The sequence below is a fragment of the Lucilia cuprina genome, chromosome 5 (genome assembly GCF_022045245.1).
Source record: "Lucilia cuprina isolate Lc7/37 chromosome 5, ASM2204524v1, whole genome shotgun sequence".
Classification (NCBI taxonomy): Eukaryota; Metazoa; Arthropoda; class Insecta; order Diptera; family Calliphoridae; genus Lucilia; species Lucilia cuprina.
Genome location: NC_060953.1, coordinates 27,337,022 through 27,356,999, shown reverse-complemented (window position 1 = coordinate 27,356,999; position 19,978 = coordinate 27,337,022). Strand labels below are relative to the sequence as shown.

The following is a 19,978-nucleotide window of genomic DNA, read 5'->3' as shown; positions in this document are numbered from 1 at the left end:
AAAACATTTTTGGTCTTTCACGTTTTCTTTTGTTTTCCATAACGATTGTCTCCTCTCTGTCAGTTTCTATGAAACTTAAATTTACTTCATCATCATCATTTTTGGTTTCCACTTCTTCTATTTCTTCTTCAAATGGTGGTTCAGTTATTTTAAAAAGATTGACAAACATGTTATTTTAACTTTTTTCTGGAATTAAACCTTTTTCAAATGATCATCACAGCCAAACGTCTTCAAAAAATGAAAAACTAAAACCACCTTTCATAAGGAGTGACATCATTTAAAACTTTGGTTGGAGCACGATTCCAGTAAAAATCTTCCCATCTCTACCAACGTACGGTCGCCCTTTCTAAAACACTATTACGAATGAGAATAACTCACTGTTAATTGATGAACAATACCTTTCATTTTGAAGTATTCTTTAAATCTGGAATTTTAATTAAGCGGCCTGTCTGTGTCTCCGCGGTCTCAGCAAAAGTTCAGAATGCATCAAACGCATCTGATTTATTTTTTAAAAAATATGTTGATGTGAAACGCGAGTAATCATCAATAAAAGTGATTAAATAAGACGCACCACTTAATGTTTTTGTACCAATTGATCCGCATAAATCGGTACACTGAAAAAATCCATGCCTAATATATACGAAAAATGTCGTACATTGTACGAATCGTTCGTAGTTTCGCACCACGAAATTCTTTCGTAATATATACGAAATTGTTCGAAATATTTTAGTATAATGCAAAATATTCTTGAAAAAATTAATTTACATAAATTGAAAAAAGGGAATTTTGAATAAATATGGTAAAATTTACGAAATATTAATTTATTCAAACATTTTCGTTCATTTTAAAATAAATTTTCTAATTTTAGTTCAAAATTATTCTCCACACGAATTTTAATTTTTTTATGAAAATAATTCGAGAATAATATTATACTTTTTCTTAAATTTTATAAAAATGTTGTAGTTTTATTTAATCATAATTAATTAATATCATTATGTTTAATTTCGCTAAAATTTAAGAAAAAAATATTTTCGTACTTTCGTAAAAATAGAAAAGGGTTTTATTGAATAATATTTCGTATTATACACGAAATTTTTGTAAATATTATGAAAATAGAAGTTACGAAATTTTTTTCGTAAAGTTGAGCATGGATTATTTTAAGTATATGTACCAGTTCCAGCAAGTCGTTTGATTGTACACAGGCATAGCTTTTGTATTGCTTTGCAGATATTTTACAAACTGCACAACTAACACACTCAATCGATTTTGGCAACTTCACATTAAATCCTTTTACAATATTGTTTTTATTTAAGTCATTTCTATTTAAGTGACCAAAATGTTGATGCCATTTAATACCGACACTTTCATTTATTAATCCGTACGCACCTTCAATATTTTCCTCCTTCTCAATATACCTTGCTCATTTCTGTTTATCCACTAATTTGGCAATATTTCCAGTTTAAACTATTTTATTAATAGATACAAAATTCGAATGCAGTTTTGGCACATATAAAACATTTTTCAGTTCATGTTTACAGTATTTTATTATTAATTTAATACTGCCTATTCCCTCTGCTTTAATACTTTCTTCTGATGCTAATAAAACGTTCTGTATGAAATGAAATGATTTTTTTTTCAGTGACGAGCAGAATTGCGATTCGAATGCTCGCTTGTATAGACCCAAGGCGAATTCATATAAGGTGGTGTTATTTAATCAGCTGATAATTTTTTTTCTTAATTCGCCTGGTTTACATTTTTATATTTAAAAATGTCCGTTAAATGGAGAAAACTCCGTTAATATTTTGAATTATTTATGCAAAAAATCTGAAAATACCAAGCATCTCGTAAACAAATATCATTTTATTTAAATAATGGCATAATTGGTATGTATTTGGGTTCAATTATTCGGGTTTTTGTCTTATTCGGTTTATTCGACAAATAATTATTTGAGGTTTTACGTTAGCCGGTTAATAATCGGATAATTAAAAATTATTCGGTTATTCGAATGAAAGGAAACTAGATGTTTTTATTGCTTTCAACAATAATTTTCTTCATATGCACCCTGTAACAATTTTGAAAAAAGCATTTACATATGGAAAAGTTGATAAGCATGTGAAAATAGATTCCACTTATAGAATTACGTACTCTGATTTTTATGTCCTTATAAAAGGATTTCAAAGTTTAAAGAACTACAAACGCATATTTAAAATATTTATATGTATGCTTATAATGCTGTGGTATCAAATGAAAGCTGGGAGTCTGTGCATTCTATCTATATTATTTACCTGTCTCACTTAGAGAAAAAACGAAAAAGAAATTAAATGAATTCTTTTCAAAAATCATCAAATAAATTTTCTTTATTATAGAAAATTGATTAAGAAATTAAGAAAAGAAGAAAATTTATTATAAAAATTTTCATTTATTCGAACGATTAATCGTCAAAAATTAATCGATTAACCGAACGACGATTAATCGTTTGTATACTCTAGTATATATACAAATATGTTATTTAAGAAAATTATATCCCAAAAGCTGAAATTGTGACTTGTTTGTTTTTTCAGGGAAAGTAAAGTACTGTGATAGTCCCGAGTCTTATTTGATACTCTCATCAAATCATTTTTCAAATTTATTTTTTTTAAATGTTTTGGCTAATATTTACTCATAATTATCAAAATGAATCGACTAAAAGTTTTACAAAAAATTAAAATTTTAAAAAATATTTAAACTTTAAACCAAAATTATTGTTTAATGTCGTATTCAGAACTTACTCGTACAGTACATCCCAGCAAAATATTTGCTTACAAATTCACTAGAAAAATCACCAGAACTCATCGAGTAAAGTACTTACAATTCTACTAGAAAAAGTACTTATTTTTGTTTGAGATGTTCCAAAAGTAAGTCAATATTATTTGGTTGGAAAAAAGTTATTTTTTAGTAGAGTTATTTATAGAATATTTATGAAAAAATAAAAATAAAAAGACGATACAGACTGGGGTTGAACTCAGTACCTTCCGTCTACCAGTTGAATGCTATTCTTACTACACCACTGCTTTGTTGTTTTATTGTGCGTCAAATAATAGTTTTCACACACAAATACTATTTTATTTTCGGTTTGTCTAAAAATAGACATTTGATATCGTGTTCACAAAAAAGGATTTGATTTTGATTTTTTTAACTTTACCTACAAAGTAAGTCATTAATGAAGTACTTAATGGTAATCATTGTAAGCAAAGATTTTGCTGGGATACGAGTAAATGTGCTATTAATTTTACGCAAAGTGAACACATACTAGGGTTGTCATTCGAATAAAAATTATTCGCTTAATTGAGGAAAATTTTTTGTTTTTCTTCCAACGAATAAAAAATTTTCAATTTGGAATAAAGAATAAATCTAATTTGTAATAATATTGAATAAAGGAATACGCGAATACTTCTTTACTGATATTTTTAAGGGAGTTGTGTACGTTTAAGTCATTTAATTAAAGCCGATCCTCATACAATTTTACAAAAACATTTTGGTTCCTTAAAAATTTGCACATTTCAAATTTCATTGTACTTGGTAATGAGTTGTCGTTACACCGTACAACAAATTGGGAAAAATTGTTGCACACATGAGCAAGATCCTATACGTTGGAAACTACATACTTGATATAGTTAAACTACATTTTTGGTTTTTTATTTTCTGATCGTTTCTTCCTTTAAAAGGACTTTAAAGTTTAAAAGGAAGAGTAAGTATAATTATATTTAGCTTAAATTTGGTTTGGTCTAGTAGGTCAATATAGGTATCGATTGAAAGAGGAGAATAACAGTATTTTTACAAATAAAATAGTTTTAAAATGTTAGAATAAAAAAACTAAAAAAATGTCCTTTTAAATTTTAATCCTTTAATATCCTTATTTTATATAGTCAGTTTTTTTAGAAAAAAATATATGTTATATTTACAAATATGGAGTTGCAGACTCCCAAATTTCATGTCTTTATCATTATTAGTTCTTTGTAAAAAAAATAAAAGTTAAGATGTATTCAAATTAAAAATTTTTGTTGAGAATATTTTGTTTAATTTAATTTATTATTTATACCAATTACCTACCCTCATTATCCCAATGTCTGTTAATTTTTTATCCTAACGTTAAATTGACAGTTTTCAGACAAAATAAACATAACCGGTGGTTGAGATAATATGTCTTAAAATATATAAAATTTTATTTCGTATGATTATGACGATTTAGTGATTAAAACATGCATGTTCCGAATTCTAAAATCCACTTCAGGATAATATGATAAGCGCAATATTAATATAAATGTAAAATATAATATAATTAATATAAACATTAATATCACGATGAAAAGCTACATAAAAAACGTTTATATATGTAGACATAAATCTCTCCTCTTAATTTTATAATATACATATTAAAGGACTGCTTATGATGGCGCACACGTTATTTGTTTAACAAATTGTCGCATTATTGTTGTCTTGTGCAGGCCTTTAAGGTCTATTTGACTCTAGCCCACATTCAGAAAATTAGTTTTTCTTCAATATGTCGCAATTGAACTAAAATTCAACATAAATATTTTATTTGCTAAAATAAAACCACGATATACATAAATATTTATGTATATCGTGGTTTACTAATTGCACATGATATACTGTTGTATTTTTTAATAAAAACTATATAATAAACTACTTTGATAACATTATTGGGATGTCAAAGATATTTTTAAAAGATATATAGAATTTAGAATAGAGTTCGGAATAATTGTATTAAATTAAAAAGGAAAATATAATTTCCAAGAAAGGAGTTTTAACATGCAATATATCCTTAATCGATTGTTATCCTTTCATATTCTTCAAAGTTTCCACTTTTTTACTTTTTATCATAGAGATAAAGAAACTCGGTTCCACAATAACTAATTTCTAATTTTTCTACATAATATTTTAACAAAAAATGGACTTTGAAATTTTTAGAGGAGAAAATTTTATTAATTAATTTATTGAGATATTTAAAAAATATTATAAAAATTAAACAAATGGAGCTATGAAGACCAAATTTCAGACTTTTGTACTCCATTCTAATGTCTTTATTATGAATATTTTTTGTTGAACAATTTCGTATAAAATTTCAAGGATAATAAAGGATAAACTTTTATAAGGATATTTTTTACATCTTTTTATTCTTAAAAAATAAAAAAAAATACGAGATAAAAATACTGCAATTGTCCTCTTTAGTTTGATACCCATATTGTTATAATAGGGTGGCTTAAAATATTTTATAAAAATTTTTGAAAATTGTATGCACCTCAAATTTTAAAGTCCTTTTAAAAGGACAAACGATCAGAAAATGAAAAACTGAGTACGCAGTTATACCATATAAATTATGTGCCTTCGTATGTATATGGTTTGGTTCGTGTGTGAAAAATGGTGTTGGACGGTGTTATCAATAACATAAATTAGTTTTTTTAACTAGCTATACTAAGTTTGCTTTGCTACCCTAAAAGCAATGTAAATTAAAAAAACACTTTACGATTTTGAAGATTCTTACCATTATAGTTTTCCGATATAATTTTTTGCATATTGGGGATGCCCCGCAAATATTGCAAGTTCCCCAATTTTACCAAACGTTAATTAAGATTTTAATGTAACATATGAAAAATTTTAATAATATAATAGTTTCTGTATTTAGTTTAATGTTCACATGAATGTTCTTCATGTAAAATTTAAATTTTCTAGCTCTAATAGTTTCTCAGATATACGAATTGTTCTATTTAACGAATATTTTAAGATATTTCAAAATAAATATATACATTTGCACCAGGGCTAGTACAATTGAATTACATTTTAGCGAAAATTGTCCAAAGGAGCTCAGATTGGTATTTATACCTTAAATGTGAAGTAAGTAATTCAGAAGTTTCTACTACATCGAACTGCAAAAAAAAAAAACGAAAAGAAAAACAAAAATAGGTTATGACGATATTTGCTGGTACTATTGAATAATATTTTAACGAACATTTTCCAAAGGAGCAAAGGTATTTATACCCTACACCACTTTAGTGGGGAGGGAATATTGGGTTTGTGTGTTTGTAACGCACAATAATATTGGTCATACATATCAATCATACCAATCGGCTCAAAATCATTTTCCATCTGTCCGTCCATCCATGTAAATCTTGTAATCAATCTACAATCTCAATTATGAAGATAATTTAATGAAATTTGGTACATGATCTTCTATTGTCCCAGGGACGAAGCCTAATGGAAATGGTTAAGATCGGTCCACTATTTCATCTAGCCCCATACTACTGAACCCCCGAATAGGGCTTGCAAACCTTGTAATCAAACTACAGTTCGCAATTTTGAAGATAATTCAATGAAATTTAAAACATGATATTTTATGGTCTCAGAGATTAAGCCTATTGGAAATGGTTAATATCGGTCCATTATTTCATCTAGCCCGATACAATTGAACCCCCGAATAAGGCTTGTAACCAAAATCAAACTAAAGATTACCTTTTTTGTTAAATTTATAGAATTAACAACAATATAAATATCGTTATGTTTTAACAACAACTATTTGTAGTATTTTGTTTTTCGTTAACTACCGACAAAAATGTTAAATGTTTTATTATTGAAAAACTTTTAATTAAATTGTCGTTATCTAATGAATTTTGACTATTTAACGTTAAAATGTTGCCGTGAAAATGTTACTGAATTGCGGTACTGACGTGGTTAAGAAGGCAATCAAGAAGATTGCCTATAAAACACAATTTGTCTCAGATGAATATTTCTTAATGTTACACATGGAATGACAAATTTATATATACCCGCTATTACCATAACTATTATATAACTTTGTAAATATTGAAACAAAGAATTAAAGAACAAAAATAATTAAACAAATATTTTTTTAAAAGTGAAAACATTGTAATGAATAAAATAAAAAACAGAACAGTCAATTTTAATTTTGAGAACCAGCTCAAATTCTTTGGTAAGTAGCAGCAAGTCATGGGGCCGAAATGTTCAAAGTTAACACATTTTAATGAAATATCTTTTAACGGCGTGAATGTAATCAAGCGTTTTTTTTTCCAAATTTTCATACAAAATTAAATCCTGGCGGTGAAAATCAACAATAAAATTCATTTTATTTCTCTACTTTTTTAATTTCTTGACTTTTTTATTTTATGTGTTGCCAGGATTTTCAAATATTTTATATTTTTTGTATATAAAAAATATGAAATAAGTCCAACAAACATTTACATTTAATAAAGTTTTACATTTATTAATAAAATAATTTTAATTTTAGATTATATTTATAAGCAAATTATATATTTTAAATAATAAAAAATGTCAAAGCTCTTATTGAATTCTGTCGAAGTCCGGTCAGGCCTCGTTGAAGACGATTTGATCGATCTCCATGACGATCTTATCGACTTCGACGACGGCTTTACCGACCTCGACTGAAGGTCTCCAAGCACTACCTAATTTTTCATATTTTTTAGGAAGTGTTGCGTGCAAGCCGGACTCGGGGCCGAAGAAGATCGGCTGATATTATTATTAAAAAAATCAACGAACGACTCCCGGTCTTCAGTGTTTTAAATTAAATAAATAAAACTAAAAAAACGCACTCTCAGTGCTTTAATTATTTATTAATAAAATAATTTTACTTTTAGATTATATTTATAAGCAAATTATATATTTTAAATAATACAAAATGTCCAAGCTCTTATTGAATTCTGTCTAAGTCCGGTCAGGACTCGTTGAAGACGATTTGATCGATCTCCATGACGATCTTATCGACTTCGACGACGGCTTTACCGACCTCGACTGAAGGTCTCCAAGCACTTCCTAAATTTTCATATTTTTTAGGAAGTATTGCGAGCAAGCCGGGCTCGGGGCCGAAGAAGATAGGCTGATATTATTATAAAAAAAATCAGCGAACGACTCCCGGTCTTCAGTGTTTTAAATTAAATAAATAAAACTCAAAAAAAAAAAACGCACTCTCAGTGCTTTAATTATTTGAAAAAAAACAGTGTTTTAAATGAAATAAATAAAACTCAAAAAAAAAAAAAAACGCACTCTCAGTGCTTTAATTATTTGAAAAAAAAACAGTGTTTCAATTCCCACCAACCAACACGTAAGTAGAAATAAAATTCTCTATTTTATTTGTGTGCATAGTTCAATTCTGTTATTGAACAACTTTGTTAATTTCTTAACAATGTAAAAACAAAAGCAACAAATCTCCAAAATAAGAGTTGGAATTTGTTTATGGTCCTTCGAACCGGATATGAACCAGTGACCTATGAATCTTGACTTTTTGGTTTTAATTGAAAATTGGACAGATTATAGTATTTTTTTTAAATTTCATTTAAAAAAAGTATAAAAACAAGATTGTGAAAATGATTCTTCGTTTTAAATGTTTATTTGTTTGTTGTAATTTGTGTGTTCCCTACACATTGTGAGTCGGTCTGATTAGTTCAATACTAATTAGAACATCGACTTAAATTTTTAATTAAATTTCGAGTAAAATCTTTTTGGAAAAATATTTTCGCAAATTAACGGTCACCGTACGCTGTTAGATCCGGCATATTAGGTACAATATAGGACCTGTAAACGGAACTATTTTGTAATATTTTTTCAATTAAAAGATTTTTTATTTAACTTTTTAGAAATATTTTTCGCGATTTAGCGGTCACTCTACGCATTTAGATTCGCATTTTAGATATTATGTATACGGATTTTTTTCTCAATATTTTTCAACCAACGGTCAAATTAGATAATATTAGTGCAGATCACTTACTGTTCTAGTAATTTATTTGATTTTTTCGATATTAGTTTTCATCATTTGGCTTTTTAATTTTCCATTTTAAACAATTTATTTGAACTTTTTCAATAATGGGCTCCACATTATGTGCTAAGTTCACTTTAGAATGCGATAATTTAGTTGGATCTTGTCCCAAGTTTGATATAACTCCATTGGAAAATTTAACCGAGTCACTTCTCGAGACGAAATTGCAGTCCCTTGAAGAGGACTGGCAATCAGTTCGAAAAGCCTTTGAGGATTTAATTTTAACTAATGAGAATATCATTCCTAAGAGCGAAAAATGCACGGCAAAAGTAAGATTTGGGTCAATTAAGGACGAATATCAACGTACCAAGGCTAATATGATGGACCAATTGAAGATGCACATAGCTTCTAGTAATCAAGGTCTAAGGACCGATCAACCGACTAACTCTACTTTGTTCAATACTTCGAATATGTATCCCAATAATGCAACATTTAATGATTCGGAGATTTGTATAAAAGTTCCTCCTTGTGATACTCAGGAATTTTATGGGGGTTATGGTTGTTGTTGTAGCAGCGACACGTGTAAAGTCGGTGTGGCTGGGTTGACAATCCTTGGTCGTTGTTCGTTGAACTCCGAGTCGTTCCGGTGCGAAGAACCGATTGTCGTGGGAACGTTTGTTTGGGGGTTATGGTAATCACCCTCGTTTGACACAGGCTCAAAAGTTATATCATCTAAGGAATAAAACAAAGGGCGAATCAGGTAGTATTGTTGCTAAATATCCGCTTTCAGATCAGAATTATTTACTGGCATGGGACACGTTATGGGCGCGATATGAGAACAAGCGTATTTTAGTATATAATCAATTGAAGATTCTATTTAATATACCAGAAGCAAACACTGAAATTTGCGAATCTATTAACGGGATTCAAACTACCATTAGCGATTGTTTATCAATTTTAAAGGCTCATGGTATACGAACCGATCAATGGGATCCAATCCTAATATATCTGTGTTCCACAAAACTACCTGATGAAGCATTGGCTCTTTGGGAGCAATCGTTGAGTTCTCCAACTCGTTTACCTTCCTGGGTAGAAATGGAAGAATTTTTAATAAATAGACATCAGGTAATGGAAAGAATATCTACATTCAGAAGTCAAAACCCAGCTTATGTCCCATATCATAATCAGGGTAGAAATTATAATATCTCTTCAGAGCAGAATAAGACTAGATATGAAAACCCGAACATAGAAGCTCAATCGAAGAATGATGATATGCTTTGCAAATTGTGTAATAAAACACATATCATTCGAAATTGTCCTAAATTTCAAAACAAAACGTCCAATACGTTTCATGCTGATCCCTCTCAGCAACCGGAGGACACAATAAACCGCCAACCACCATGTAGCTCAATGTCTACAGTACACAAGGCAAACACACAAACCAACTTTTCTGTCAATGATGATGACATTTTATTACCTACAGCTCTAGTAGAAATTTTACATTTAGGAGAAGTATTTACAGTTAGAGCTCTAATAGATTCGGGATCAAAACTTGGCAAATTTTGAATTTTGTGGATTAGGGGGTACAGTGGTAGCAAATTCAAGTAAAACATTTACCATAACTTTGTGTAGAAAAAACCACGAGTTCTCACTCAGTACCCAAGTTATAACAGTCCCAAATTTATGCCAAGTTTTACGATTTCAAACGCTGATCTCTCAGAAATAAAAGATCTAAAATTAGCCGATCCTAATTTCTTGGTATCTTCGCAAATAGACATGCTAATCGGTAGTGATATAATTCCATATATCATTCAAGATGGAATACAAAAGAATATCTTAGGCTATCTCCTTGCTCAAAATTCCATGATAAAATAAGCTCAATGCTTAAACTATTTTGGGAAACAGAAGAAATTCCAAAATTGAAAGTTCTATTAGAAACAGATCTCTACTGTGAAGAACTTTATAAAAAGACAACATATCGTAGAAGTGATGGTAGATATGTTGTAAATCTTTCTTTTAAACAAGAATTTCCCGCAAACTTGTATTTGAAATCTTCCAGATTCGCAGCAAAAAGTCAATATATTTATCTAGAGGCAAAATTAGATCTTCAACAGATTTATAATGATGTTTTAGAAGAATATATAACATTGGGTCATATGAGGAAAACAAATTCTTCCAAAATTTGTAAAGATGGAAAGTATTTTTCATATTATTTACCACATCATGCTGTATTCAGACCGGAAAGCACTTCTGCAAAAGTTAGAGTAGTCTTTAATGGTTCTCGCAAAACGAAAAGCTCATTTTCGTTGAATGATGTATTGCATATTAGTCCAACGTTTTTAATGGAGATATCGAAAAAATGTTTCGCCAAATATTAGTAACGGAAGCAGATTGTCCGTTTCAGAGAATTTTGTATAGAACAAAAACTTCAAGCAGTATTGAAGATTGCGAGCTGTTAACAGTCACTTTCGGAGTGAATTGTGCACCATATTTAGCTTTACGAACGTTGCTGCAGTTAGCAACAGATGTAGAGAGACAGTCTCCTTTGTCATCTCACATATTAAGACATGAAACATATGTCGATGATATTTTAGCTGGTGGACATACTTTGGCTTCAGCCCTAGAAGCGCAAAGTCAATTAATAAAGTCTTAAAATCAGCTGGATTTCTACTTAAAAAAAACGGCAAATAATAGAAAATTATTAGAAAACATTCCAACTGAAGATATTTTAAGTGCAGATTTCTTAAAACTTTACGATTCGAGCTCTACGAAAACGTTAGGTGTTCAGTGGAATGCATACAGTGATTCCTTCACTTATAAAGTCGAAATCCCCGAATTTCTGTGATGCATCTGAACAAGCCTATTGCGCAACAATATATATTCGAGTGGAAGATGTGTCTGGCAGACATTCTAATCTGCTAGTAGCGAAAAGCAAAGTTGCGCCGTTGCAACGTATAAGTCTTCCTCGGTTAGAGTTATGTGGAGCGTTACTGCTCTCAAAACTAATTAAACAAACTCTAACTAACAATTCATTTAAAACTGCTCAACTTTTCCTGTGGTCAGATTACACTATAGTATTAGCATAGTTACAAAAACATCCATCAGTTTGGAAAACATATGTCGCCAACAGAAAATCTCAAATCATTGAAAATGTTGGTAATGCTAAGTGGAACCACGTTTTAACCCATGGAAATCCTGCAGATCTTGGAACACGAGGGTGTAAACCACAAGATCTTAAAAAAATCCTTTATGGTGGTATGGACCAATTTGGCTACTTGACTCCTAAGACAATTGGCCTAAAACGAACCCACCTGCCATAGCTCTTATGGAACAAAGGAATGTTGAAGTTCACTGTTCCGTTACGAACGAACTCAATATAATCCAAAGATTTTCTACATATCGGCGAGCCCTCGCCGTAATAGCATAAGTTTGAAAGCTTAATAACGCAAAAATTGTGTATATTAGACTAACACAGAAGTTTAATTATTCTGAAGATTTAAAGAATCTTTCGGATTATAAGCATATTTCAAAGAAAAGCTCTCTGCTTACTCTAAATCAATTTCTCGACGCTCAAGGTCTTATGCGGGTTAATGGTAGATTAGCTAATGCCCCGCTTACGTACGATGAGCGATTTCCCATAATTATCCCTAACTCTTCTCAATTTTGCAAAATTGTTCTCAAGTTTGTCCACAAAACTCTAGTCCATGCTGACATAACCCTTATGATGAGCGCAGTAAGAAGCCAGTTCTATATTCCTGGCTTAAAAAGAACAGTCAAGAAATGCGTTCATCATTTTCTAACCTGTGTTCGTTACAAACAACAGAGTGAAATCGCAAATAATGGCTGCACTGCCAAAAGAGACATCCACTCTCTCATTCCCGTTCTCACATACGGGTGTCGACTTTGCTGGTCCATTTCAGATCAAGACTGGCAATTTGCGAAATTCACCATATATGAAAGGTTACGCATGTATCTTTAACATCAGAAGCATTTCTAGCTGCTTTTGCACGATTTATAGCTAGGCGCGGATTGCCGAAATCAGTTATGTCGGCGTAAGAGTCGCTAATGTTAGAACATCTAGTGGCGTCGCGACCCGACCAATAGTAAAATTATGCATGTTCCCGTTATGTGAAAAGTCTGTAGATTAGTTTGTTCTTGTCCATACAATGTCGTGTCTATGTGTCCAAAGCTATTTTTTTCGACCTTAATCTGCCTCTGTTCTTTGTAATTTAATTTCATTCCAGCATGGATCCAGCCCAAAACCCAGAGTTGTGTGTTTTGCATATCACCCATTGAGATATTACAAGATGTTCCGTAAGTTGACATTGGAGCAACGACTTTATGTGGTGAGAACCCATAAGTATTGCTCTAATTGCTTCTCGCGTACTCATCTGATAGGTAGCTGTATCTCAATGGGTGCGTCAGGCCTCGTTGAAGACGATTTGATCGATCTCCATGACGATCTTATCGACTTCGACGACGGCCTTACCGACCTCGACTGAAGGTCTCCAAACACTTCCTAAATTTTTATATTTTTTAGGAAGTGTTGCGAGCAAGCCGGGCTCGGGGACGAAGAAGATCGGCTGATATTATTATTAAAAAAATCAACGAACGACTCCCGGTCTTCAGTGTTTTAAATTAAATAAATAAAACTCAAAAAACGCACTCTTAGTGCTTTAATTATTTGAAAAAAAAAACAGTGTTTTAATTCCCACCAACCAACACGTAAGTTGAAATAAAATTCTCTATTTTATTTCTGTGCATAGTTCAATTCTGTTATTGAAATGTTAATTTCTTAACAAAGTAAAAACAAAACCAACAAAGACGTTGGAGGCGTTAAACGTCGTTATATTCAAACTTTAATGTAGTAACGGTCCTTTCATATTTCCTTTTATTTTGTCTCTTTGTGTTATGCACAAGAAGTATGTATCTTGAAATTGAAATCTAAAAGATTTTCTAGTTTCATTAGTTGAACAAAGCAGTGTGAAATTTTAACAAAAGTCAATGACAAAGTGATAACCCACAAGTTAAAGTGCTATATTTAGCTATGCCGAAACATAAGTAACCTTTACCTGAAAGCGATTTTTTATTAAAAACCAAATGTCTAGTTTTTAAAAATTTTAATAAGTTTAAGAGCCGAGTATACATATAGTTTATATTAGGAAAATAAATTTTATCTAAATTTAAAATTTCCGTATAATTTCAAAAACTAAATGTCTTCATTAGAGGAAATCTGTAAAACATACATATATTTTGTGTAATGAGTAATTTTATTAATCTCTTTATTTATATATGAAACTAACTTTGATTTGGTCCAGAAAAAATTATATTAAGTGATTTTCGGATAAGGTCCTTTTAAGTGTGCAATAACCTATTATGTACCTATAAAGGACAGAAGTCCTTAGTATCATTGTTAGGCCTCTGAAACCAGAAAAAACGGCGACAAAGCAGTTGTCTGATTTGTTCCAAGCGGTGCGCTATATAAACGCTTTTAAAAATATGTATACTGATTGAAGTTTGTAAGATGGAAGCCCCAGCACCATTATAAGAAACATTAATTTAAAAAACCAAATAGAAATTTTGAAACCCAAAAGACTGGATCCCATTGTCTGACTTCATAAAAAACTGCACGGTTTTCACAAAAAATCGGGAAATGTTTATTCATTATCCAATGTTATGTATCTACGGAAGAGCCTGGTGATGGATCTAAGAACGAGTTCTATGAACTACTAACATAGACTATCCGAAATGTAGCGAATCGGGATATCTTGATACTGACTGGAGATTCAATGCAAAAATTGGTAGTGATAATGAAGATAATGGTAGTGATAATGGGAAAACATGGTATCGGAATGAGGAACAACAATGGCGAACGTTTTGTAGAATAAAGCCAAACTTTTACACCTAGTGACAAGCTGATATCTACAAGCTTGTGGTAGGAATGATCAAAATCAAACTCAGTAAAATTTACATTGAAAGTAAAGGAAGGGTAAACAAACGGCTGGAAATCTAAAAAAATAAAGATCAGTCTAGGAAGATGGAGTAAAGCTACGTTCAGACCTATCAAACATTTTATGAAAAAGACGTAACAACTAATTTTTGTAAATTTATTTTTGATTCTGCATGATTTTTATAATTGCAAATATTGTCGAAACAAATAATAAAGACGTTCTGAACTGATGTCGTCAAAGATATATTATGTTTGTGCAAATATATATTTTAAGGAAATCAAAATGTACATTTTTTATGGGTCATTTTCGTCAAACATTCGATAGGTATGAACGTAGCTTTAGGAAAGTACTCTGAGAATGTGTACCAGAAATTACAGTTTTGTAGCTACACTTATAATAAACTTAATAATATACGGATACAAGCAAAAGGAAACAAGGAAAATATGGATAACAAATGAAACCTGGAGACTTATCTGGAGAGAAATGACCAGAAAAAGGAAATTATGAACTTATCGGGCACCTGAGAAAACAGAACATAAACCACAACCACATAGCAATGGATAGGGAAGGTAACCTCCTTACAAATTTAAAATACCAGACTAAGCAATGGAGGCAACACTTTGAAAAAGCCAGTAACACTTTTTTCCGTTATTTTAAGATACAAAATTAAACAAATCTCCACATAAGCGAAGCTTGGATTATCGAACGCCTTCCAGATACAGTAGTAGTAGTAGTAGTAGTAGGTTGTAGTAGTAGGCAATAATAAAGCTTCTAAAAAAATGATCTAACTAAGTGTAACAATTGGAGAGGTATACCACTGCTCAACAATATCTTTAAAATAATGGCTACTATTGTTAACGATAGATTGCAGCCTATTGAAAAACTGCCTGGACTGGATAGAATTCCGAACACCACTCTATCTGGTTTTTATTGAAGTCCACTATCTACATAAGAGGACGGGGCAGTAAACTGGATGTTGTTGGATGTTGGAAATCCAAATGCTGAGCTGGCGTGGAAAATGAGAAGTATTTTACAGGAAAGAAGAACCTGAGGGAACTTTATTTGTAATAGATGTCAACCAGAATTCTATCTTCTTGCCAAGAATAAAGGGGTAGGGCTTACTTCGCCTCTGAAGTTGTCATATTCAAAATTTAGAAGCACCGAAAAGGACATTAAAAAACTAAAGACCACAGCATCAGTAGCCATTACTGATAACGTTGAGACCATGATTGAGGTTATCCGAATAAACTTCAATCGGAACGAGACGGCTACCGACGCTCTGATGACAGGTAAGATATATATAGCTGGTTGCGAATCATCCAAGATTCCTGGATTAAATCACGATTTTTTTTAGCGCTGATACAGGGTCTCGACCGAGAACATGTATCTTATGTCACAAGAATTTATGTTTTCTCCTCTCAACGGGATTATCCACATCGGATACAACATATACCAAGCATCTATTTACCTGCATTTCCATTCTCCGACACATCCACCAACGTCGGATATGATGAAACTGGTTGAAGAAGCACAAAGGAATAAAAGAAAAATACCAGACAAAGACACAAAATTTAACAGCATGCTTATGTGAAGGGACGATCGGTGAAAGCCGCTTTAAACGTAGTTGTCCATTATATGGGTGAATCCTTCGATAGCAAACTATACAAACTGGCGGTAGGCATTGACATCAAAGGCGTTTTTCATAACGTGCACTCTTATACTCTTATTCAATTCCTAGACAAGTTCTATGTTGACCTGGTGCTCCGTAACTGGATCAACCACATGCTAAGGAACAGATGGATGATTATTAGAACATTTTGTCACCACCACGATAAATAGCCACCTAAGGACCTTAATTAAAAATTATTTAGACCTGTCTGCTACGCAGACGATTGTGTAGAAGAGCTGAGGATGCGCTGGGCTCAACCTTAAAGATAACCCATCAAAAACGGAAATCTGTCTTTTCACAAAAATATACAAAAATTTCTACGTATACTGAACCTCGCTTTTTGGACAAATAATATACTCAGCGCACAGAATATTTTTTATCTTAAAAAAGAGCACACCTAGACCTGATAGTGGCATAGGTAAATGTGTTATTAGTTTTTGTAAGTGAATTTTGACCTTTAAATCATTTTCTGAAGGGGAGTTTGTATGGGGGAAAGGTTCAAATGAAGCCCGATCATTACAAAAATCGGTAATGTCATTTAAAGTTCTATAAAACTAAGTTTTGTATACTTTTGTTAACATAATAGATCATTTAAATTAATTATAAGCCCTATTTGAGGGGTACGGTTGTATGGGGGCTAGTAAAAATAATAGACCGATTTTCATCCAAGTATCTTGAAAATTACGGCCTTTACCTTGCGCACAAGGTTTACATGGACAGCCAGCCAGACGGACGGGCGAACGGACATAGCTTAATCGACTCAGAAAATGATTCTAAGCCGATTGGTATACTTTAAGGTGGGTATAGGACGAATATTTTTGTATGTTACAAACATCAGCACAAACCCAATATAACCTCCCCTCTAAAGTGGTGTAGGGTATAAATACCAAAATGTATCCGTTTACTCCTAAAAAAGAAAAATTTAAAAAAATACGAAACAGGTGTCTGGTAGTTTTGAAAATTGTCTAATAAATGCACAAATTTATTAATATATTTATTAGTTGAAAAATTATAAAGGACCAAGAAAGGTACTCAAATCACATTTTGCTGCAAAGATCTCTTTACAATCACTGTTACTGTAATTTAGAACAACATGATTGTGAATTAAAGATATATGTCTGACAATATTTAGCGATATTTGTTCCAAATTGTTTATGGAAATCATTACCTGGCAATAAGTAATATCAAGTTCAAGTGATTTTCAGGACGGTAGCTTGTATGGGGGCTATGACCAATTATAAACCGATCATTGTAATATGTAAAAACAATTTGTGCAAAATTTTATAGATATTATTTGGTTTAGATTAATGTGCGTTTAAGTGATTTTCAGAGGGGGCCATGAAATTGAGCTATGAAATATTTTATGAAAGAAATAAAACAAAACAAAACAATGAACTTAACAAACTAATAAAACTGAATTGTAACAAGTAAGAGTGTTATATTCGGCCATGTCGAATCTTATAAACCCACCATCAAAACATCTTCATTAATAAATTTTGATATTAGCAGCATTTTCTAAACAATTGGATTTATTAAATCCAAATGTTACTTCTTGCACTGTATGCCAGGTGGATAAGGCAAAAGGTTTTAATCGAAGTTAAATAAATTTCAAATCATAATGTCGGAAGCGGCCAACAGATGGAGTTATTTCAAAATTTAATGTTAAAATTAGAGTTTTTCCATAGAAATTGTAGTAATTTGTTGAAAAAGACGTTATTTGCACTGAAATAACATGAAGTTTTTATTTTTCTATTTTTATACATTTTAAAAATATTTCCCATCTGTTGGTGATAGGGATGCCAATCGGAACTGATTTTTAAAAATCCCGGGATTTTTAAATGAATCCCGGAATCCCGATATCGGATGTCGGGATATTCCTAAATCCCGAAAAATAAATTTTCAAAAAATCTTAATAATTTACCGACAAAAATAACATTTTCTATTTCATATTACAATATGAATACATAAAGTATGTGTTTACTAATACAGAAAGCTTTTCCATAAGTATTTGTGAAATTTTTGGAATTCAAATTAATTCAAAGTACTAAAAATAATAAAATAGTTATTTACATACAGTGCTTTCTAGATACACCACTCATGTCACCAACCGTCTTGAGCTGAATATCGGATATATGGTTTTTAATGACCGCTAGAGAAACACTACAAAACTGGTCTATATCAAGTATATCCATCGTTGTTCCAGCATTTGTCAAGCTATCAGCAATATTATTTCCAGTAATATATAGTGTCCTCTTACCTAAATAAGAGAATTATTATCTTGCCATCTTATTAACAGGTTGACTGCCAGTATGTATTCGGATATACCCATATTTGATAGTATCAATGTCCTTTTTATACCCTACACCACTTTAGTGGGTTTTACCCGAGAAGCTCATAATTATGTTTAATATACTCGTATATCGACAAAAAAGCGGCACAACTAAGTTTTATACTAGCCTTTAAGACCATGTATAAAGCATATTTCAGAAAATTAGTTTTTTAACAAAAAATTGCTTAGATATATCAAAGGCGAGGTACAAATCAAGACAAATGCTTTATTATGAAAACTAAATCATAATTTCTTACTTGTTATTTTTAGATATCCGATAGTATCTATGCCTATTTATTACCCTTTTTATTTTTGATATTTCAGCTTGTAAGTTAGTAGAGTCATATTAAGTCTAAAAAATTACTCAATGAAAAATTTAATTCGATTAAAAAATAGGCCGAAATGTTTAAAATTTTATGTTCCTGCTTATTTTTAATCAAAAACTATTCTCTTATTTAATATTTTATTATGTATAAATTTAGCGGAAAAACGCTTAAACTTTGGGATTTTTAAATCACGAAAATCCCCGGGATTTCGTTTTTAAAAATCCCGGTTTTCGGTATTTTCAAATCCCGAAAATTCCGGGAATCGGGAATTCCCGTTTGGCATCCCTAGTTGGTGAATAACAAAATGAAAAAATTTTTTTTCTTTAAATATTATTTTGGTTTTGTTCTATGAATACAAAGCATTGCCACATTGAAATTAGCTAAATCTAACTATTTTTTGGATTTAATAAATCCAAATTGAATTTACTTTTTTTAGCTACAGAAACGCCATTTTTGCACTAAAATTTATTTTTTGACCTTGTATTAGCTTATACAGTGTATTTTCAGATAATGATGTCCAAAACTAAATTTCAGCCTCCAAAGATAGTTTTTTTAATAAAATAAATCCAAAATAAATTTAGTGATTAAAAAAATCTCCTATTATCGAAGCAATTTTCTCATGTAGTAGATGAATTTTATTAGTATTAATAAAAAAATCAGGGAAATATTTGGAAAAGGCCTTTAATAAGGGTTTAAGTAAGGACCGTGCTCTTTCGAATGAAAAATATTATTCATTTTTGGGCCAATTTTTATAACCATAAACTTTTTGGTAAGTGTGGTTATATGGATGGTAGAGTTAATTTTGGATATATCTATATCTTTTTATGCAATAATTATTTCAATTGAATTTCAATTCAAATACGCTGTGCTTGCATCTTTAATTCAGTCATCAGGTTTAAAGTAATTTTCTGAAGGAATATA

At 31.0% G+C, this 19,978-nt stretch overlaps 1 protein-coding gene across 1 annotated transcript in view; it reads right to left on the bottom strand.

Annotated features, from left to right (window-relative positions):
* The window catches only part of LOC111679326 (vacuolar protein sorting-associated protein 13D), a 476,071-nt gene that overhangs the window by 62,750 nt on the left and 393,343 nt on the right, over positions 1–19,978 (bottom strand). The window lies entirely within an intron of this gene.